The sequence below is a fragment of the Lissotriton vulgaris genome, chromosome 7, assembly GCF_964263255.1.
Source record: "Lissotriton vulgaris chromosome 7, aLisVul1.2, whole genome shotgun sequence".
NCBI classification, from domain to species: Eukaryota; Metazoa; Chordata; class Amphibia; order Caudata; family Salamandridae; genus Lissotriton; species Lissotriton vulgaris.
Window position 1 is genome coordinate 1,262,834,412 of NC_141695.1, and position 23,245 is coordinate 1,262,857,656.

The window sequence follows — 23,245 nt, forward strand, 5'->3', positions numbered from 1 at the left end:
TGGCGCTGTTATAAACGTCGTCCCTCCTTGCAGGAATTAGTATGCTGAGCCTCAGCTCGTAAGATTCGTGGGTCTATGCGTGAGCGGGTCTTCCATGTCAGATGTTTGCAATGCATCCTGGGGTTTGGAGTCCTTATTTTATAATATGATAAACAACACTAGATATCACAAAATACAAAGGAAAATCTTGAAGTCACAAATGTATCACCTTAGTTATTTAATGAGATTTTCTATAGCGCGAGGTGTCAGAGCGTTTTACAAAATAACCAGTTGCGATACATAAGGATTTAGGATTACATGAGTTACATAAAAGATACAAACAGGAAAAATAGTGCAAATGTACAAGTTGTAAAGTCACACAGGGAAGAGATACAAATAGAAAATATTGTAAATGAACAAGTTGTGAAGTCACGCAAAGAAGAGATACAAATGGATAAACTAAGAATCACAGGGGACTGGTAGTGAGTACAAAGGTAAATAGAAGCAGGGGTGTACCGCAGGCCGCAGCCGCCTGAGGTGCAGAAGACTCCAGATCTTTCGGAGGTGCCCATTCATACTCGGATTTACAGCTCTCCAGATAGGGGTCCCAGGCCAGGGGGCGTTCAACACATTCAGCAGGTGGCCACTTCATTGTACCTTATACACTCCTTTGAATGCCATATTGCCTGGTTCTCATTTGTGGCTAGTTGTGGGTTTGCCTATTTATAATTAAGAGGATATTGCAACTGGAGACTACAAATTCAACTACCAGATTACTGGCAAAAAAATCTGGTTATCGGAGACGCAGACCTGAGAAGGAGAACTCGAGAGTCTATTGCGCAGTGGGCTTGTTGGAAGGGTGAAGTTGCCCTGCGTGGGTTATGCGGCTCTCTGCAGACTCCGCATAGCGCAGCGATGGCGCGTGCCATGTTCTGCCGTACTCTCGCTGCAGAATGTGTGTGGGTGTTCGATGCAGATGCTGTATGTAGGCTTGGGCTGTTCAAAGGATAGGTTTGAACCGCCGGCGTGGGATTCTGAACCTGGAAATCCAGCCCATGTGGCATTTGATTTGTGATTCATCATTATCCAGCTGCAAGAGACGGTCCCTCTCATGCGTGCCCCATCTCTCGCGGCTGCAGTGTGTGGGTGTTGTTGTGTAATCTTGCAAGAATCTGAAAAGTTTCACCACAGGTTTTGTCTTCCCCCCCGCCCACAGGTTTAATGTGGGCGTAGGATCCCGTCCGTATGTGGCAGTGATCCAGTGGGACTCCAGTCCGGGTTTTCCATCTCTCATCGGTCGTCTCGGGTTTCTACACATTCCTGCAATGCTGAAGGAGAGCGCACAGGGAGGCATTCAAACCCGAGCGAGGGAAGAAGGGAGTCTAGAGACCTTCTCACGCCACCCACCTCCCGAAGTGGCATACCTGCAAGAGCAAGCATGGGGGAGACGGCCCGTAGGCTGTATGTGTAGGAGCAAGGCCGAGGGATAGACCGCGTCAGCGCCTCTCACTTGGGAGCTGCACCACTGAAGTTTGTGGAACTACAGCCGACAAGTGCCTTACAACGGAAGCTTCCCAGGACTGAGCAAAGCGGTAACATGGTGAGAGCCTACTGTCAGCCTCTGAATGGAGGGGGCGTATGGGGGGGAAACAACTTATATCACTTAATTGAGTGTTATAAGGGACGGGTCCAGCGCAAGGGAGGCCAGCCTCGGCAGAGACTGCAAGGTGAGGCCTGGGGGCGCCTTATTGTGATCCTGAGGAGACGTGTGCTGCGAGTGTGAGGACACAGCAAACATCACTAGGCGCCCGAGAAGAGCTCTCAGTCTTAGGGCACCTTAGACAGCTGTGACGCCGAGAAGTATCTGCTCGGTGGTCACGAGAGGCTACATGCATGGTGAGAGTGAGTGACAACTGCACTGTGAGACCGAGAGGGGAGTCTGAGGAAACTACGGTGTGAGCTCGGTTCGAGACTTGTGTGGCGAGACTGCGGATGAAACTGCGTCAGGGCACCGGTCATGTGAGGGAAACCTGCCCCGATCCAGATTATGAACGGGACCTGCACGGTGAGAGCAATAACATCGCACTGATGTAGTTAGTTTGAGAGGGACGCGCACTGGGAGTTTGATGCAAAGCGGAGGCGCTTAAACTGCGCGAGGTCAGTGCAATGAATCCCGGGAGGGGAGTCGGCACTCTTGAGTGTGAGAAGAAGCCTACTCCCACGGGGAGGGCCCCTCCGTCAGCATGCCCGAGCGTGCACTCCGCGCTGGGGAGATCGGGCGAGCTCCTGCCCAGCCCGCTTCCACCCCTGCCCTTCCTGCGCACTTTACTCTTCCCTTGTGACCCCCGTGCCCAATGGGCCGGCCGGGCCTGTTACCGCTGCTGGGCTCCTCGCGTTCTCCAGGCTCGCGCTAATGCACGCCCGGGGTGCCGGGCTCGTGGCCCGGTGTCAGCTGCAGGTTATTTTTAGACCCGGATTAGGGATTACCCGGTCTCATTGGCCCCGGTCCTGGTTTCTGTTGGACCAGGGCCCAGCGCTCGAGGAGGCCTTGCAGTAACCTCGCCTGCGCTCGGGTTTCCTGCTGGAGACAGGGTTCTAAAATTGGATGAATGGTGCCTGCCTTTTTATAAGCGTCCTTTCAAAAGCAAACTCATAGGTTGTGTGCACCTGTGTGTATGCCTATAATTATCATCCTTTAGCTGTAGGTTAATTTGTGTCGGTTAAACAACAATGGAGCTATACACAGTCGCAGCCGACCTCTTCCAAACCTAATATTAATTTAACCTTCCACTACCTGACATACAGAGAATAATATCGCGGTCAGAACCAAATGAAATGGGCCAGGTCAAATAACGTGCTACCGTAACCAATGTGCAAATGCAAAATGCCCATATCCCTACTTTTGGATTAAAACACATGTGGTTTCTAATGACTGTACCTCAAGGAAGAACGCTTAAGACTTTCCCCTCTTTTTCGTCACAGTCCACGTTCTGAGGCCCGGCCATGCTCAGAAAACAGACCAGTGCTTTAAATGATGTTTATCATTTGCAATCCTGCTTCTTTCCTTGATCCTGACACCATGTTGGGTGCTGTCGAATACTGCTCTGTCCTTTGCCAAGTACCCTCTTTTGGACCCTAAATTTCGTAAAACATTGTTTGTGTGCTGGGATTTCAATGATGCTTCAATTCTTGGTCATTTGGCGGTAGTTGTATCGGCAATGCATATTTGATGGTGTTCCTCATTTTCCTATAGTTGTTGATTTAGTATGTGTTTATGCTTTGGGTTCATGTCACCGTACAGGTGAGTTGTACATTAACCCATATTAGAACATTGGAATGTTGAGAGCTTCATTGAAGACAACAATGGCTGGTATAAGCCTGGAGTGCCAACATTCCAAAGTTTGTCTTCATGTTTCTCCCTTTTTAATTTAGAACAGTCTACACTCAGTGGTTCGAATGTTGTAATACATTTATAGACCTCAGCAGTGGGCTATTGTAGTTGCATTTTATATAGCACTTACTACCCCATACAAGGCAATTAAGAGCTTTTCGGCAAGGAGCACGCTACTCTGGAACCCAAAAAGGATTAGTGGTGAATTAGTATGGAGAAATATGAAATTAATTTGAGCGGTGGACATGTGAGTCTGTTCGATTGATAAGGGTAGTGGAGTGAAAGGAGAGGGCCAGGTATGGAAAGTGTTTATTTGGAGATCATAGCACTAAGGGGGGCATTTGGGATGAGTAAAGGAGAGATGGAGGGGGAAGAGTCTCTAGAATTGTATTAGGGGGAAATATGAGGTATCAGATGAGTCTAGGAGGAATACATGAGGGAAGTATTTAGAAAGGCTTGTTTGGGAGATCTGAATAGTAAAAGGTTTGAGATGATTTAAGGAGCAGTTGAGTGAAGAGTCTAAAAAGGGTTATTTTGGGGATCGCAGTAGTAGAATGGGATTTGGGATGAGTCGGAGAGTGGAGGTAGAGGTTATATTGGGAGGGATATAGGGTAGTACATTGGAGATGCTGAATTAGGAGTAAAGTAATAAATATAATGATACAAAAGTACATGGAAGGTATATATGTATAAGGAAGCTAATATATCTAGCTTTAAGTTGTGTTTAATAAACTAAGACTTTCAAGTGTCGCTGTACTTTAAACTAAGTTATTTTTTACTTTTAATAATTCAATAGTGAAGCAATTATAGATATTTATGAATAAAATGTACTTATTTATGCAGACCTTTATACAAGTTAAACGTAGAATAATATACCCATAGGTAATATGTACATTTGTAAAGCAGCCCTAACGAGTATCTATAGATTTATAATCATTTATACAAAGGAATACACTAAATACATACATATAATCCAAATAAATGCTTGTATACACAGGGATATGCTGTATATTTGTTTGAGTATGGTGGTTATGTGAGGAAGAGCCAACTCTTCACTGGATCACATGTTTGGGGGTAAACAGTTCCATAGTGTGGCTGTTTGAACTGAGAAGGATGTGGCATCTGTTTTTTTTCCTTGTATGGTGGGATTTTGAGACAAGGTGCCATTCTAGAGTGCAGGTTCCGTTATTGAATGTATTCGGTGATTTTATCCTGATGAAGAGCGGCCCTGTTCCGTGTATCGCCTTGGGGGGTGATACAAAGCAGCTTGCATATGGATATTCTGGCAACCGGTAACCAATGTAGGTCCTTCAAGGCAGGAGCGATGAGGGCTTGTGGCTTTACGTGTAGGAGTAGCCTGGAATCAGAGTTCTGAATCTGTTGTAGTCTTTTCATAGTTGTTAAAGATGATCTGTGGTAGAGGCTTTGGCGTAGGCTATTGGCGTAATCTAGTCTCTATTGTACAAGAGAGATAGTAGCCTGGACCTTGTGTAGAAATCCCATGTGGGGAAGATGCTTCGCAGAGTTTTTACAGTAATGAAGCTTGATCTTGCTAGTTTGTCCACTTGGGCATTTGTTGACAGCTTGGAGTTCATGGTAATTACAAGATTTCTAATTTCCTTAGATACTTTAGGCAGTGTTCCCAATTCGTGAGGCCAGGCAGCGAGTGGGTTGTCATTTTTTTTAAATCTCCGTATGTGAGAATTTCCGTTTTGGAAGCATTCAGTTTGACATGGCTCCATGTCATCCACTAATCCGTGGATCAGAGGCAACTGAAAATGTGCGTTTCCAGTGTCTTTGGAGCTTCCCAGTTTAGGAAGTATTTGTTTATCTGCATAGTTGTAACTTGTGAGGTGAAATTGATTGATCAGTGCTGGTAATGACTTCATGTAGATGCTGAAAATCATAGGTGAGATGATCGAGCCTTGTTTTGTAGAAGAGTTAGCAGTATTTTGTGGATTTGTAGCAGGTGTGTCCTTAATGCTGGTATTCACTGTATGAGGATAGCAATAGCGTATCTTTTCTGTATCTTATTCCTTGTCCTGCAAGCTAAGAACGCATTTTGATGGGTCTGCGTGTGTAGGTGGTAGAGATGGTAGTTAAGAATGAGTTGGTGAGCTGTGTTTTTGTAGAGTAGCCTTGTTTTGCAGTTGACATGGAAATGCAAAGTTGTGAAGAGTGGAACTGTTTATTTTGTATGTGTCTGTTTAGGATGGAAGGTGTATGAGTTGGGGATGGTGGTGCAGCATGTGGGTTATGTTCTAAGGTTCTAAATTGCCCCCTGGATGAGAGCCGCTTAATCGAGCGTTGCTGTATATGTTAGATGTGGAGAAAGCGAGAAAGCCTGGCAGTAGAGTTTGCTTTAGGTGTGTAATATTTGCGTAGTCAGAAGGGTGGGAGTGGGTGTATGTTTGTGACGGAAAGTATTATGAGGTAGTGTGTGTGAGATTTTGTTGTGCTGGTGTGTTCTGTTTTGATTTTGGGGCGCGTATGCTTGGAATCAGCTTCCCTTGGAATTAACGTTCCGTGAGCGACCTAGGGCTTTAAAAAAAATTATAATAATGACTGAAAACCTAGTTCTTTATGCAGTCCTAACTCCCCACACTGACTCCTCAGCTAGATCTGCGTCAGAACACTCCTTGAAGTAGCTGAGCGTCATATAAATAGCCGATCATATCAATGTACCCTTCTGTGTGTCCGTGACAAAGGGGTCTTTCACAAATTAAATAGTTTTAATCTTCAGTAAAATGAAATCTTTGTCGCTAAGGCCAGGTTGCTGCTATCTATTTTGGGCAGACCAGGAGCCTGAGACATTGAGCGACCTCTGACCCTGCCTGCAGGTGAGGTCGCCCCCACGCTGCTGCCGCCTGCCTTGCCCGGTCTCCTGCTGCCCGCCTAGCCCGGTCTCCTTCCGCACTTTTTCCCGCCGCTGCCACACTGCGGCCCGCCCCCCCTGGCACACTATCTCCCGATTCGCCGCCCTGCTCCCGCCACCCAGCTGCTCCACCCTCCCGCCAATGCTCTTATGCAGACCACGAAGCGACTGCGCAGCGGGCGCGCCAAAGGCAAGCCTCTCTGCGCCTGGACCGCACCCAGCGCCAGGACCCCTGGCCCCCGCGATGCCAGCCCACATGACGAACTTACGAAGCCGCCACCCTCCATGCACCCAAAGCCGGCCGGAACCCCGCCTGCTACCGTGCCACCCTGAAACGCACCCACTGACCCTTCACCTGCCAAGCCTGCAAGTTCACCTGCCTCCGAACCTGCACCGCACCCGCAAGGCCAGCCACCAGCAACAATCACCTCAAGTGCATCCTGCTCAACACCCGCTCCGTCCACAGACACGCCGTCGAGCTCTGGAACCTCCTCGACACAACATCACCAGACGTCGCCTTCCTCGCGGAAACCTGGATGAACGCCTCCTCAGCCCCCGACATCGCCATAGCCATCCCGGAAGGCTACAAGATCACCCGGGGCGACCGCATCAACCAAACCGGCGGAGGCATCGCCATCGTCGACAGAAACACCATCCGCATCACAACCAACTCTGACAACACCTCACCGCCGCCGAGCACCTTCACTTCCAGATACACACCGACCTCAAGACCACCCTCAGAGGCACTCTCATCTACAGACCTCCGGGACCACGCACACAATTCAGCGAAGCCATCGCAGACTTCATCAGCCGGCACGCCCTCACCTCCCCAGACTACATCCTCCTAGGAGACCTCAACTTCCACCTGGAGAACAACAATGACAGCAACACCGCCACCCTAATGGACAACCTCGCCAACCTTGGACTCAAGCAACTGGTGAACACCCCCACCCACTACGCCGGCCACACGCTAGACCCCATCTTCTCCAGCAAGCACATCTCCTTCAGCCACTCCACCGGACTACACTGGACTGATCACAGCTGCGTCCACTTCAACTTCAGGAGAACAAGGACCCACCACCACCCGCAACAGGTTCCCCACAGGAGCTGGAGCAAGATCACCGCCGACCAGCTCACCACCTCCCTCAGCCAGAACCCTCCCACCAACACAACGGACCCCAACGAAGCAGCCCGCAACTTCACACAGTGGCTCACCAACTGCGCCGATGACCTCGCACCACTGAAGAACCCTCCCAGCAGACCCGGCAGCTAGAAAACCTCGTGGTTTACCAACAAACTCAACCTCCAAGAAAAACTGCTGCACCCTCGAGAGAGCCTGGCACCACGACCAGACTACAGAAAACATGACAGTCCTCAAGAGTGCCACCCGCATACACCACCAGCTGATCCGCACCACCAAAAGGGCAACATTCAAAGAACGACTCGACAACAACACCCACAACTGCAAGGAACTCTTCAGCATTGTCAAAGAGCTCTCCAACCCCAGCGGCTGCAACAACAACATCACACCCTCGCAAGACCTCTGCGACTCACTCGCCTTGTTCTTCCACCGCAAGATCGCCGACATACACAACAGCTTCGGCGCACAGACCACGCACCCAACCACCGAACCAGCGCCCCCGACCACCACCGTCTGCAACTGGACCCCGGTCAGCAACGAAGACACCACCCTCACGATGAACACCATCCACTCTGGATCACCAACCGACCCCTACCCTCACCACGTCTTCAACAAGGCCGACTCCATCATCGCACCCCAACTCTGGGACATCATCATCTCCTTCGCCACCGCCACCTTCCCGGAGAGCTGGAAACATGCCGAACTCAGCGCCCTCCTGAAGAAACCCACCGCAGACCCCACGGACCTCAAGAACTTCTGCCCCATCTCGCTCCTTCCTTTTCCTGCCAAAGTCATTGAGAAGACCGTCAACAAGCAACTCGCCGCCTTCCTCGAGACAAACGGATCCCTCGACCCCTATTAGTCCGGTTTCCTAGCTAACCACAGCACCGAGACCGCCCTCATCGCAGCTACCGACGACATCAGATCCCTGCTTGACAATGGGGAAACAGCTGCCCTCATCCTCCTGGATCTCTCAGCAGCGTTCGACACAGTATGCCACCGCACACTAATACAGCGCCTCAACACCGGAATCCAAGGGAAGGCCCTGGAGTGGATCATCTCGTTCCTCGCCGGAAGAACCCAGAGTCTGCCTCCCCCCGTTCCGATCCGCGACCACCTAAGTCATCTGCGGCGTACCCCAAGGATCCTCGCTCGGCCCCACCCTCTTCAACGTCTACATGAGCCCCCTCGCTGCCATCGCACGCCAACACAACCTTAACATAATTTCCTACGCAGACGACACCCAGCTGATTCTCTCCCTCACCAACGACCCCGTCACTGCCAGAGCCAGCCTTCAGGAAGGAATGAAAGACTTCGCAGAGTGGATGAAGACCAGCCGCCTGAAACTGAACTCAGACAAGAAAGTCCTCATCTTAGGATCATCCCCCTCCGCCTGGGACGACTCCTGGTGGCCCCCTGCCCTGGGCACCGCCCCCAAGCCAACAGACCACGCACACAACCTGGGCTTCATCCTGGACTCCTCCCTCACGATGACCAAACAGGTCAACGCCGTCTCGTCATCCTGCTTCAACACCCTGCTCATGCTCCGAAAGATCTTCCGATGGATCCCCACCGAAACCAGGAAGACGGTCACCCAGGCCCTCGTCACCATCCGACTGGACTACGGGAACACCCTCTACGCGGGAACCACAGCCAAACTCCAGAGAAGACTCCAGCGCATACAGAACGCCTCTGCACGACTCATCCTGGACATTCCCCGCCACAGCCACATCTCTGCCCACCTGAGACCTGCACTGGCTCCCCGTCTGCAAGAGAATCATGTTCAGACTCCTCACCCACGCACACAAGGCTCTCCACGACTTGGGCCCCAAGTACCTCAAAAACCGCCTCACATTCTACACACCCACCCGCCAGCTCCGCTCGACCAGCCTCGCCACCGTCCCACGCATGCGCAGAGCCACCGCCGGAGGAAGATCCTTCTCCTACCTGGTGCCCAAGACATGGAACTCCCTCCCCATCCACCTATGACTGACCCAGGACCATCTCTCCTTCAGGAAACCACTCAAGACCTGGCTATTCGAGCACTAGCGGATCCCTCCCCTCCCAGCGCCTTGAGACCCTAGCGGGTGAGTAGCGCGCTTTACAAATTCGCCTGATTGATTGATCTCCAGAGCCGCAGTGGTCCGCAAGATGGCAGCCCTCGCTCGGCTCGCCCCATAAAGGATTTATTTGTGCGCCGCACTGCTGGGCAGCTTTTCTGGCCCGCATAGCTTCACCCCCAACCCGTACAGATGGCAGCCATAACAGGAAGTGCATTGACAGAACTCGTCAAAGCCCAAAATAGGAACACACAAAGATGCTCTGATGAAGGAAATCACGCTACTGTTATGTTAACAAAACATGTCAACGTGTTACTTATATGAAATGTTGCTGCAAAGTCTCTGATCGCTGTACTTTTTACACCAAGTTAAATTTGGGCAAACGGAAACTGTCTTGTGATTAAAAATAGAGCATGCAGTGGTCCAAGACGTCGCAAATGCTGTGTTATAAGAACACTTTAGCAGCTTATGCCTGATAGCTAAATCTCTGTCCTCGTTGGGCTTTGTAATCCAGTATTTAAGGCATGTTTGGCTGTCAGGCTGCATCGCCAAAAGCAGGGCCAGGCCAGTACTGCGTTCTGCCCCCTTCCCCGGAACCGCAGAAGAGTATGAGGATTGGGAAGGTGACTGTTGTCGACAATAAGCTTTCATTCCAATCTTTGTACATTTTTTTTATTCGATATATTTTAACAAACTTCGTTCGTTTTGGGCTACGCATCATGATTTTTTTTTATCGGAAGTGTGAAGACACTGCTTATTAGAGGTGTAGCCTGGATGACTGTTAAAGGTCCTCACTTTACCCTCCCTGTCTCTCCCATCACACACTGCGTTCTCTTCCATAACTGGCCTCTTTAACCCTTCTTACTATAAGTAAAATTGTTCTATACGAGTTGTTCCCGTCGAATAACAGCCCTCCTCAACCATGCAATCCACGCCAACTCCTCTCACCCTTAACCTTTCTGCCCTCCAAACCTATCCGTTTCCCTCGTCCCAATATTTAACCGTTTTGAGGGTGTTCCATGTTTGAAAGGTGACCCGTTGAAGTCTGTGGAGGCAATTTGTTCTTCAGAAAGGTTAATTGAATGTGTGTGCAAGAGAAACGAGGGCGAGTTGACGAATGCGCACCCACCCTCCCCTTATTCCCAATCCCGGTGCTGTTTAAAACCCTGGCAGTCGCACCTTTCAGAGTCTGCAGGCGAGTCTCTGAAGTCCCAGTACCCTCGGGAGAGAGGCCGTCAGCCACGCAAGAATCCGTGACTCAGATGCCGGGAATTCCCCGCAGCCCGTCCTGTGCCGAGGCCGGAAAAACGCCCGGGCTGGGCAGGTAGCACCTGCCCGAGCGCCCGGCAGCCCAGGGAGGCCTTGGTAGCTCTCTTATTCCGGCTCTTTCCACTAAGTAGGTAATATCCTAATGTGCCTTTGTCAAGAAGATGACGCCCCCGGAGTGGAATTCTCCTGCGTTAATGCCCCGGTCCGCTTCCTGCTGATAGGCACTCTGCCGTGGTTGCTATGCGATGTTCTCCTAACACAGCCACACACACTGGACCATTGTGCTTTTCGTACACATTTTCTGATTTTCCACCAGATAGCTTGTTACTTAAATATTTGTGTCGCTGTCCGGCTGAAACCGCCTCAAGGCAGTGTCAGTTAAAACTGTCCTGTTTGTACATGGTACAGTAGAACCACTTTGGCCTATTATTCCACAGCCTTTCACCACCTTTGGGGATAAAAAAAAGTATTTAAGGTACGGGATACAGCGCGGATTTTGTATTAAGGAGCAGGTGAGCGCTTTATGGAAAGCATCTGCAGTATCTTCAACGATTGCAGTGCTGTACCTAAGACTGTATGAATGCCCTGGCTATTTACTGGTCATCTTCATTCTTCCGAGTTCAGGTTTCCCTGTTCCCTTTATTAGTTCCTTAGTAAACATTCCTGTCCACAGAACAATTATCAAGCAAATAAACACACGTAGTTTCCGAGATGGCCGGCACTTACATTGTATGCAAATAATATAAAAGGCAAGTTAAATTGCGCCACTTCCTGTAATACAAAGCCATTAGTGCATATTTAAGCCGACCCCTATGGAATGGGAGACTATGAATGTGACAAATAGGCTTAGACTCAAAATAATGACGATTGCTGGCAAGTAACCGGGGCATTGCCACCTCGTCAGTCTTCCTTGACACAGACATTACTCATGAGCTGATAACCTCAGCATATAGCAGCTGAGAACCCCACAGCGGGTAAGGAAGAATTTGAATCCACCAATAAACTGTATTGCTAAATGCAACAACAGGGGAAACCAAGGCTTCCATTTCCCTTCTTCCCTGATATTCTCTAACAGCTTGAAATCCATGGCTTTTGGAGGAAATCCATAAACCAAAACCGGATGTCAAATGTACAGGGAATGGATTCTCTCCTGATTGGAATAGGTCTATTTTTTTGAAACCCAGACTTCCTCTCCAGCTGTTGGAATAAATCCAGCATACATGATAACAAGCTCATTGGAGGAATCTCCGTTCTCAGATGATCTCCCACCCAACTGTCTTTATTCGGGGCTCCTCATCAGGTGGGTGAAGTTTAGCTTTATAACTCTGAAGCTACATCTTCATGGCCATCAACGGCGCTGTCCCACCAGCAAAGCTGCTATCAAATGCGTTGTAATATTTGATATAAATGTCGGTTTCACCTCTTCCACTTCATTCTGTACCATCATTAAACAGGATGTCCATTTCCGAAAAGAAAGGAGTGCCCACATTTTGCCACCCTTTTTGTGGGAAGAGTTCCCTCTGCCATAATGCTTCTAATGATAATGAACCCACATGCTCCATTTTAACCCTTTAAATGTGGCCAAAATGTTCCTGCAGTGCGGAAAAATTTCACGCATGCGCAAACCGGACGGCTCACGGCCATCCGACGCACATGCTGCCCGTGACGGATGGCCGGGGGGGGGCGCCTGGCCCATTCAAAGGGTTAAAAGTTAGACATTCATTATTGTGAAGCAGTGGACCTCTCTGACTCCCGGACCCCAATGTCTCTGCACCTGCTTCACTAATAATAAGTACTGCGTTGCAAAGCAGGCTGTCTCCGCAATTCCTTTCCCTCCCATCTCTGATGTCCAAACAAAGGTGTCTCCTCTGTTTCCATTTACCTCTCCCTTGGGCCATTGCTCCAAGGCCCAAAGCAAAACTGTCACAACAAGTATGTGACTCTCTGGCCACACATCCAGACATTTGTAATGATTACATTAACTAAATGAGCTTTCATAACTTAGAAGAGCACGTTTCCTGTCCATTAGTTAAACTTCCATTTATTTTTCATTTGAGGTGTGTGCCTGTTATTTGTATGCAGTTAATTGAAGGAGAAACGACAACAAAATGCTGAATATTTTTTGTTCTTTTTTTGCCACCTCTTTAACCTCTATCATTACACTCACTGCCCCTGACCCGATAGCACTAAGTATTTTTATTTTCTTCTTTAACACTTCAACTGCTTTATCTAAATGAAAACAGCCTGGAAATGCTCCAGCGACGCTCCCATGCTAGCTTCATTTACAAGAAAAATGCTGTGGTTTTTGCACCTCCCCTGGAATGCAGCCACAGGTCCCCATTGGGGCGTGCCACACAGTTGGAGGACCTCTGCTTTGAGATTGATATATAAAAACTTGACACACATTTAAAATGATAGGTCTGCCAAGCTTATCTGTTGGGAAGAAGAGTTGCTTGGGTGCACCTCCCACCAGCAGGTGGCTATGCTTCTGTACTTGTACATCGGTCTGGTCTCCAGTGATCAGAACCTGTATGAAACGAGACGGGTACCTAGTAAACCAGTTTAAAGTTGGAGAGTCAAAACTACAGAAAGAACTTTGAAGAAACATGATCATATCACCCCATCACCATGAAATTCCATTGGCTCTCTCATCTGGCAAGCACCAACTTCATCCTGTTTGAGCTTCCTCCAACCTGCACCTCCTTCAGTAGGTAGGCTAATTTGCTTCTGTGCTTCCCCTGTGGCAAGGCTCATCACTCCGGGCCCAAGATCTGCTGGAAGGGTGTGTGATTTGATGGCACTAAAGTATCTAAAATACATGCTTGACAACTTGTATATAAGTGTCTGTTTGGGGTATTTTCTTGGGGAGGGGGGGGGGGGAAGCTCTAATTACAAAAAATAATTTTAAAGTAAGCATGACAGAAAGTCGCCAGCATCTTTCGTTATGGAGATACCTGAGCTGGATGTTTGAGGCCAGGCAATACTTCTCATTATTGAGAGGAAGTGAGTTTTGTGATCACCTCCTTCAGGGCATCTCTGCGGTTTGCTTCTCCTTGTACGGTTGCAGACTTTAAAAAGCAATATTTATGACTTTTACATTTTGGTGAAGGGGTGGGAAAAGGGAACAACATTTTAAGGAAATGTCCAATGCAGCTGAATAGAATGGGATGTCATTCCAAAATGCAAAAACTCAAAAAGTGTCATGCGTTCGCTATGTGGGTCTTGGCCTGTCATGCTGTTCCTGTGCGCCTGGGCTATGCTGTTGTCTTCTAGACTGTGCAGTTGTTGGCCTTCCAGTTGGTCTGTGCACTGGTCTCCTTGTGGGCCTAGATTTGGTCACGCGCTTTGGTCTACTTGTTGGCCAGTGGGGGTGTGCTGTGCTTCCATGATATTTGTCCAGGTATGAGTTGTGCTGTGGCTGTCTCTCTGATCTTAGCATAGGCAGGTGGTACATGGGGAGCTGAGCTGTGCTGGCCTTGGTGTCTCTTAGGACTGTGCCGTACCTCGCATGGCCCGAGGCTGCCTCCCCGTGGGCCCTTGTTGGCTTCCTATGACTCCACGCTGAAACTTCCTGGTGGGACGGTCGCCGGTCTGTCCTGCTGCCCAGCCGGCCCTCATGGTTCCCTCCGGGGCTCGCTCACGCTTGGCTGCGCACGGATAAGCCGCTCATTGTTCGCGGCCCCAGGGCTCGGTATCGATGGTCTGTGCGGGCTCCGTGTCGGCGATCACAGGCGCCGATGCAATCTCTGCGCTCAAGTTCGTGCAGGTCGAGTGGTTTTCGCTTCATGCTCTCGGCCTGCCTCCCGCGGGCGGTTTCGAGGGGCTGATTTGTTTGAAGAAGAACGCGTTGTGCTGCTCATGACCTAACCAGCCCGATCTGCGAGCACTGATGAGTGAAGCAAGGCCGGGTGGAGGGACAGAGGGGCGGGGGCCCGGCGGTACAGTGGAGCCCACAAACAATGTGCAGACCCGTAAAAAAATGTCGTTGCGAAAAACCAAGTACTTTAAGGAAGTATAGACCCGGACAAGTGGTGGTATTCAAATGGTAGCAGTTTATTTACATTTTTGAAAATGCTTGGCCTACTTAAGGTGGGGCAAAGCTATTTCAATAACTATTATGAGCAGAATTGCAAACTGTCAATATTCTTATCCAAATGATCAGCCAAAGTTGAAGTCTCTGAGCTCTTCCTTACCCCTAGCTTCAGTCAGATGGCTTGCTTAACGTGCTTAAACAACCTCTGTCAGTACTTGGTAGGCGGCCACCAACAGGGCATGGGCTGTGAGCCGGTGACTGTTTTGGGGTAACACCACTTGTCTCTATTTTAGGTGTACCTGCAGCTTAGCATCCCAAGGCCCGCTGTTGCAATCCATTCGGGTCCATTGGGCCGCCTTTCTGGCTGGCTGCGGAAGGCAGTCCTGCCCAGTAACAAAAAACAACGTGGAAGGGGGTCTAGATGGGAAAATAATTTAAAGACCAAAGTGCACCCTATCCCCTAATCTAACTCACGACAAACACACAAGGGGGTGCTACTGGTCTAGATAGGCTAGAAAGTGTCTGCTTTCTTGTGAGGAGTGTGTGTAAGAACTGAGAAATGAGAAGTAAGAAAACCCATCAGCCCACCCATTGGCGGAACTTCATCATCTGGGGTTTGTAAGTGCGAACTGGTATCCACTAAGGCACTCACTCTCAGTATCGTGAGTACACATTAGAAACGGATCCACCAGTGATGAGAAGCCAGAGAGCAGTTGTAGTAAGAGCTGTGGGATGAAAAAGTTGCAGTGCTCAAAAAATATATGTGCTAATAAAGTGAATAGTATATTAAAATTGACTAGCATGGTGCCTAGGAACAAACTTTCTTATGGCGGTCACCATGATGACAAGGTTAAAAACAGAGTGTAGATAGTGTTTGAACAAATACTACTATCTTGATGATAATGTTAACTGGTCGACATGTTTCAGCATAGAAAAGGCTTTCTTCAGGACCTATGGTAACAACACTACTGCAACTGTGACCAAAGTGTAATAAGAACTACATACCATGCATGAATCCCCTACCATCTGACAATGTGTTGATTGGTAGGCTCGAAGTCATGGTTGTAAAAAACTCCTCTCCTAAAAAGGAAACTTGTACAGACACATGGTTTAACACATGAAAGCAACATGTTATGGTGCAGACATACGACTGCCAAAGAGACATTGCTCATACTTTACTTTATTTGTTGAATAATCACTCACCCAAATTTTACTTGGGAGTGGCCTCACCTCGCCTGGCACTCACTCAGGTATGAGGCCCGCTCTAAAAGAAATGGAAATAAGAAATACCTTTTTGAAACACTGTCATGGTATAAATCCACTTCATAAGGATATCCCCTGGTGTCAGAAGGGTGAATGGGACCGCAGTTCTCGACTAGCCTAGCCAGCCGATGATTGACAATATTAAATCTGTAGAATCTATCCAATCATAGCTCTCTCATTTTACAGTTCAGTTTTGCGCAGAATCATCCTCTTGTCGCAGAAAACTGGGGGGCCATTGTCTTAATTTTTACTTCCTTCGAAGTGTCCTTTAAATTGTTAGTTGATGTACTTTTCCCACGAACCAACATGCTGACTTCAGCAAACTTGGCTTAGGCCCCATGAAATCGCCATGCTGTCCTTGACCCATACTGCTCAGTCACAAGCAGCTCGCATCTCCGATCTGGCGCCTGCACACTTCTACTGTCATCTCGGAATTTGTCAGCATCCATCTTTATTGGCTCACAGGCCTCAATTTAGGAACTATTACAGAAACAAACACAAATAAAAGTGCATTTACGAAATAAAGCCCTTTCTGTTTACCTCCCCCTTTCTAATGGTATCCCGGTTAGTATTTACCTAGCTTTAAGCAACATATGCGTGGTTTGACTTGCCAATCTTCATTTTTTATGCCACAAATAAACAAACAAAAGCACATTCATGCAGTTCTCAATTAGATTATAACAATGCATACTCATTATGACACAATATACGACAAATTAGTTATTATGCTTTGCACATCCATGCAAATTCGTATCCCACGTGTATTTGTGTGTGTGCATTCTATTCTATGTTGGTTAATTTCAAAACCACACATTTAGTACTTATTACTGTTATGGAAAGTTATCCCCACAAGGGGTATACAAACATTTTTGTTTCCACCTTGCTCCATCAAGTGTAGAGCCAGCAAGTGAACCATGGGTGGCGCCTTCTCTATGTTGCTACTTTCCAGCAACTGGCACCACCCCACGAACTCCGGGTTCATGCCACTGACATCTTATGGTGTCTGCAGCATTATCTGCAGTGGATCACAATGGGTGCTGTTCTTTCTCTTGAACTGGCGCCCTCCAACAGAGTGGGGCTTCTGGCACCTGTCGAGTCTCTGCACGAGAACATACTATGACTACGCTGCAGGGTCCGGACTCGACACAGGCTGCGGCAAAATTATGTGTTTTTTATTTCAATTTCCTGCCTATGGACCTGGCCCTCCAGGAATTGCTGCCGCCAGCCGGAGTTTGACTGCCATCCCTGACTCCGACACACTTCAGGACCGCCTGCGGCAGCAGGACGGTGCAGCACAGAGTTGAAACTATGGGCTAGGCCCTCTGTAAAGGTTGCTGCAGGCTTCCCTCGAAGTGCCTGGGCCTCCTTTTCCCAAAAGTGTTTATGTTAGTTTGACTTGTGAGGTAGCAACCATTTTTTTCTTTGAAAAATAGAGTTTTGTTTGTTTCAGGTATTGTGGTGCAGGGTCTCAAATGTTGCGTACGCCAGGTTTTCCTCTCCTGACGGTGCTTTCAGTTTACTTTTACTTTACTTCAGGCAATGCAGAGGCCTGTGTGTTCTGTGTATTTGTAAGCGGTTGCAGCCAGTGCTTGGCCTGCTTACTTTTGTTTTACTGGTTCTGCCTGCGAGTGAGGACATGGGGAGCAGCCCTTTTAACTACAAGGATGTGGGGACCTCCCACCCCCTGGTGCTGTGTTTTCACAAATAAAACCACCTTCTGCTGATTTCCTTGTTTGTTTAGGAGTTTTTCTGGCAGCAATTAAAATCATGCCAAGATAACTCTTATGAATAATGTTCCTGCTGGAAAAAGATCAGCATTTTGTCTTGTGGCAGTTTCCCCATCCTGAAGTAGCACAGAGGGTTAAAATGCCTGCTGCAAAGAACGTGTACATGCAAATCGCTGAAGTGCATTTTATGTGGGTTACTGCTTTTGTCACTGAGACACTTTTTGTTACTTACAGTTCATAATTCACAATCCTAATATATCACAATTACTTATGATCTTCAATAAAGGGCCTGAATTTAAACCGCTATGTATAGGTTAAAATGTTATTTTTCTCCCAAGACTTTCATTATCCTAATGTTGTTAAAAGGTTTAGTTTGGGTAGAAATACATTGTTTTTAGTAAAAGCAACGACTGTGGTACATTTTAAATCCCGAGTTTGTGCTTCTCTGGGACAAACACTCTATTTAAAAAAAAAAAAAAAATTATTGCGAAGTCATAGAAAGGCACAGGTACTCATGGCTGTTCAGTCCACTCAGAAATAAGATCATTGACATGCAGGTTTTCAGGATAATACACAGCCATGTAGGCCCACATCCCGGAGGCTGGGCGGCGCAAAATTAGAGCATGTGTCAATAAAAACTTAGCCGTGTACTAAGGATAAGTATATATCACTGTATTTGCTGATTTTTACAAAGTTCTCTCCTTCCGATGTCCTTTATATAATCTCACTCCCATCCCTCTGGATAGGCATTTTTCCTCTGATGTTTATAACAAAACACTGTTTCAACATAAAACAAAAAACAAACCCCCCCGTGCGTGGCATCATTAATAAAGTACTTAAAGAATCAGGTTATCCATGTGAGGCCCAAAAAGGTGCAGTCATTATATCCAGAAAAAGACCTTTAGGAATCACAGCAAATTACAGTTATACATAACAAGGAATATTAGCGTGCATCTAGTAGGGTTCTACACCGGACCCGGGCCCTCCAACCAGTCTCCCTCTTCAGCATTCTCGGACTCAGACTCATCAGGGGTGAACAGTTCAGCGCTAGTGGCATCAGAATCGGCATCCGTCAACCCCTCCATACACATCAGCCTCCAAGCAAGCAGATCATCTTGCAATTTCCCATCCCGGCGAGTACGTTGCATGTGCGTCTCTTCGGCCAGGGACCATTCTCTGGCATCCCTCAGCCAGAGGAATATCTCGGGAGCCCTTTGACCAATCCAGGTTATGGCTACGCGCCGCCTTGCCAAAACTAGCAGTAATTGCAACAAGCACTGGCTTTGCCAATAGGTCTCGCAGTAGGAAAGTTGGAGCTATTACAATTGCAAATAACCATGCCTTTTATTTTTGTTTTCATTTTAAAAACATAAAGGGCTTTGTCATTTACAAAACCAATAGCTCCAACTTTCCTACTGCGAGACCTATTGGCAACACCAGTGCTTGTTTCTCTTTGAGCAAACCAGATTCTCCTCGAACCAGCCTCCTGCTGGTACGTCTCATGACTTTTTAGTTTAGGGTACAACCTAGCAGAGAAGCATTGCCTGAAATACCGGCAATGTATTTAGCATGCTACATGTCATTTCGTGAAAATGAAACACCAGAACTGCACATTTTGCATACGCCTTTGATTGAGACAGACGAGGTATTTCCAGCAGGGCTGGTATACTTCCATGCCATAGTAAAAACACGTTTCATCAATGGTGTTCCACTGTAAACAAGTCCGTTTTTGGACTTCCCTCTAGAGTCGCTGGAACTTTAATTGGACTGTGCAATCATTTATTAGCGAGTTGGTTACAGCAGGACTTCCCAGCAAGGTATCTGAACTTCTCTGTGTGCAGTTTTATATAGCGAAAACTCGACCCGAATGCATTGGAGCACTTTACATGAGCACCAGTTACATTACACAAGGACGCATTTATTTTTAGTACGCACTGGCAGATTAAGTGTTGCCCAGAATCACAGGATGTTGAGTTGAGGCCCAGTTCCAAAGCCACAGCTCTGGTCGTTACGCCACATCCCCTTCCCTAACTTTGAGTCGGTTAGCAGAGTGCCTATACTTTAATACATCCGTGCAGGCGCTGCACGGATGTATTAAAGTCTAACCCGAAAACAGGGCTCCCTCCAGACAGCCCATCACTGCCAGGGGAGGACTGCCATAGACCAGGGAAGAGAGAAAGCAGCCAGGACGGAGAAGAGATGAAAGGCGGAGCGTGGCGGGGTGCAAACAGAAGTATAGGAGATGGAAGGGGCAGCAAGGCAAGAAAGACACAAAAGGACGGGTGGGAAGAAGTGGAAAAGGCAACGCCAAGGGATGACAGGAATAGAAAGAGATAGGAAATGATGTTTTTTCCCCTCCGCTGGCTACAGGTGGGAGGGGTCAGGAGCACAGGCCGCGCGGCTGACCTACATTCAGAGAGCTTCAGTGAAGCCACAGAGGGGGGAGCAGGGGAGTACTGCCAGAGACCAGGGAAGAGAGAAAGCAACCAGGACGGAGAAGAGATGAAAGGCGGAGCGTGGCGGGGGTGCAAACGGAAGTATAGGAGACGGAGGGGGCAGCAAGGCAAGAAAGACAGAAAGGGTGGGTGGGAAGAAGTGGAAAAGGCAATGATGATTTTTCCCTCTACCCTCCGCTGCCAGAGACCAGGGAAGAGAGAAAGCAGCCAGGACGGAGAAGAGATGAAAGGCGGAGCGTGGCGGGGGTGCAAACAGAAGTATAGTAGACGGAGGGGGCAGCAAGGCAAGAAAGACACAAAGGACGGGTGGGAAGAAGTGGAAAAAGCAATGATGATTTTTCCCTCCACCCTCCGCTGGCTACAGGTGGGAGGGGTCAGGTGCACAGGCCGCGCGGCTGACCTACATTCAGACAGCTTCAGTGAAGCCACAGAGGGGGGAGCAGGGGAGGACTGCCAGAGACCAGGGAAGGGAGAAAGCAGCCAGGACGGAGAAGAGATGAAAGGCGGAGCGTGGCGGGGGTGCAGGCAAGAAAGACACAAAGGACGGGTGGGAAAAAGTGGAAAAGGCAACGCCAAGGGATGACGGGAATAGAAAGAGATAGGAAATTATGATTTTTTTCCCCAATCACGTGCAGTCCCTTTATCGGAAGTTTCCAACCCCCAAATCAGCCCGCCAGGTGTTAGTAAATGTGTCAATTCTTAGAGGAGCGCCCAAATTAAAGGTAACCTCGCGAGAAAGAGACAGACCACCTCAAATCTGATCAAGAATCAGAGGTACCAGAACTCGGTGAATATGAAGAGAAAAAACGTAGAAGTTCTTCAAGCAAAGTACACACGTTCATAGAAATTCAAAGCAAGAAGTGAACCAATGTATTTTTTTTCTATGTGTATGTAGAAAGCTAGATGGGCGAGTTAGGTGGAGAGCGAAAGCTAGAGAAGAAGTGAACAAATGTATTTATTTTCTATGTGTACGTAGAAAGGTAGATGGGCGAGTTAGGTGGAGAGCGAAAGCTAGAGAAGAAGCTGCCAAATGTGGGCCGGGAAACTGAAAGTATGGCCGGCCGGCCATGAATAATTAGGGGACGAGAAGCCGCACAGCACACGCTGGGAGAAGCCCTTTGATTGCTGTGCGGCCGTGAAAAAATGCAATTAGGAGGGAGGGAGGGTGGCTGATGCGCGTGCTTGTTTGGTCACGTGATTCACGTGAACTTAATGAAAACCGCACCCAGAAGCCCTTGGTTTGACGAGGATTTTGAGCACTTGAATTCTCGCTCCGCTCAATGCGCTTGTGCGCATTGATAGGTCGCGAGACCTAAAAACTTATAGGACAAATTCTTCTTTTTGGGTTTGGGTACCAGGGCCAAGAGACAATGGAGCGGATCCAGTGTAATTCTGAGTTGTGTAACCCGACTGATATGGTCGACCACCTCCTTCCAAAAGGTACTGACTCGAGGACATTCCCATGCTAGGTCGAAAAATCCCGCTTTCTGCGCACCACATCTAGGACAGTTGTGCCGCCTATCCGCAGAGATACGGTTTAGGGAGACCGGGGTCATATAGGTACGGTGTACAAAGTTGAAATGTATGAGTTTGATGCAGGCAGTGTGGGCAGCTGCTTAGGGCCCGGTAGTCAGCCCTCCAATGTGGGGCACGTACCAATGAGACAGTCAGACCCTGGCATGAAAGGTCCCACCCTAGGAGACCCCTGGCCTCACTGCTATGGTGTAGCAAGGGGACCCCGAGGATAGGGGTCCCCCTCCTCATTCACAGTTGCAACCTCAGGAGTCCGGCAATTAGGCGCCCAACACCCCTCTCCCCCCTCTGAGGCACATCGGGGTGGCTATTGCCCTGCTGGTTAGCTCCCTGGCAGTATTAACCCTCTCTGGAGATAAGCAACCCTCACACCGTTCAGCCCTTTTTTTTAGCTGTTAAGAGGTACTTGTTGGGGGCTGAGAGGAGGAGGGGCATCTATTCCCTAAATGGGTCAAGTCTATGCAAATTAGAGGGGCCTCGCACATTCCCCTTCTGCCCAGGGCCCCAAAAATCCTAGAACCGGCCCTGATGAGGGGCACTGATGGAGGGTGGCAGTGAGAGAATCTGAGGAGGAGGTCAATATGGGAGGGGCTACAGAAAGATGAGGGGCACTGGAAGAGGGTGGTAGTGAGGAAGTGGGAGAAGAAGGTCAATAGGGGGCTACGGAGAGAGGAGGGGCGCTGGTGGAGGGTGGTAGTAAGGGAGCCCAAAAAGGAGGTCAATAGTGCGGGCTACAGAGAGAGATGAGGGGCGCTGGTGGAGGGTGGCAGTGAGGGAATCCAAAGAGGAGGTCAATAGGGGGGCTATGGAGAGATGAAGGGCGCTGGTGGAGGGTGGCACTGAGGGAAGCCAAGGAGGAGGTCATAAGGGAGAGCCTGAGAAGTGTCACTTGCCTGATACTCCCACCTCAGAAACCTCAAAGGGACATTACACGAAAATAAACACTTTTTGAGAGTGATAACATTTAAAAAGTGATTTGGAAAGAAAAGAATGCGTTTTACTGGGCCCTTGTAAGACTAAGGAGAGATAAAGGAGGTCCCTGAAGCAGGCCTGGCTAGACATGCAAGTCACAAATCGGGCCCGCAGTGGCCCACCCAAATGCATTCTTGGCCCACCCAAATAAAAATGTCTGAAGCCGAGCCTGGCCTCTGGTGTTCAAGAGAGAGCCTCAGTAACATTGCAAATGTGCATCTTGGTCAGCAATGAAGTAGTGACCTTGCCTGAACAGTTTGCTCACAAAAGTATACTTTTATTAATTAATTTATTTATAAAGTTGTATATAGCGCGAACATGACCCGTGATGGATGTAAGAGAAAAATAGTAGAAAAGAGAACAATCTCATATACGAGAGAGGTACAATCAGAGAAAATTAACAAGTTGAGGAACTTGACCTTCATAGGAAATTGGCAAGATAGTAGGCATGATCAACAAATGAATAAAAGTCCAGGGTTAGATCAAGAGGCAAAAGTTGTGATTTAAGGCAAAAATGTGTTCATCAGAAGTGCTTTCACTTTTTTT

The 23,245-nt window shown here is 48.4% G+C and overlaps 1 protein-coding gene across 1 annotated transcript in view; it reads left to right on the forward strand.

The window, feature by feature from the left end:
- The first annotated feature begins 1,298 nt into the window (after positions 1 to 1,298).
- Positions 1,299 to 23,245, forward strand: part of N4BP3 (NEDD4 binding protein 3) — an 86,492-nt gene continuing 64,545 nt past the window's right edge. Inside the window, exon 1 of the mRNA XM_086931812.1 lies at positions 1,299 to 1,579. The gene's annotated coding sequence lies outside the window, so the exon portion shown is untranslated. The remainder of the gene's footprint in view (positions 1,580 to 23,245) is intronic.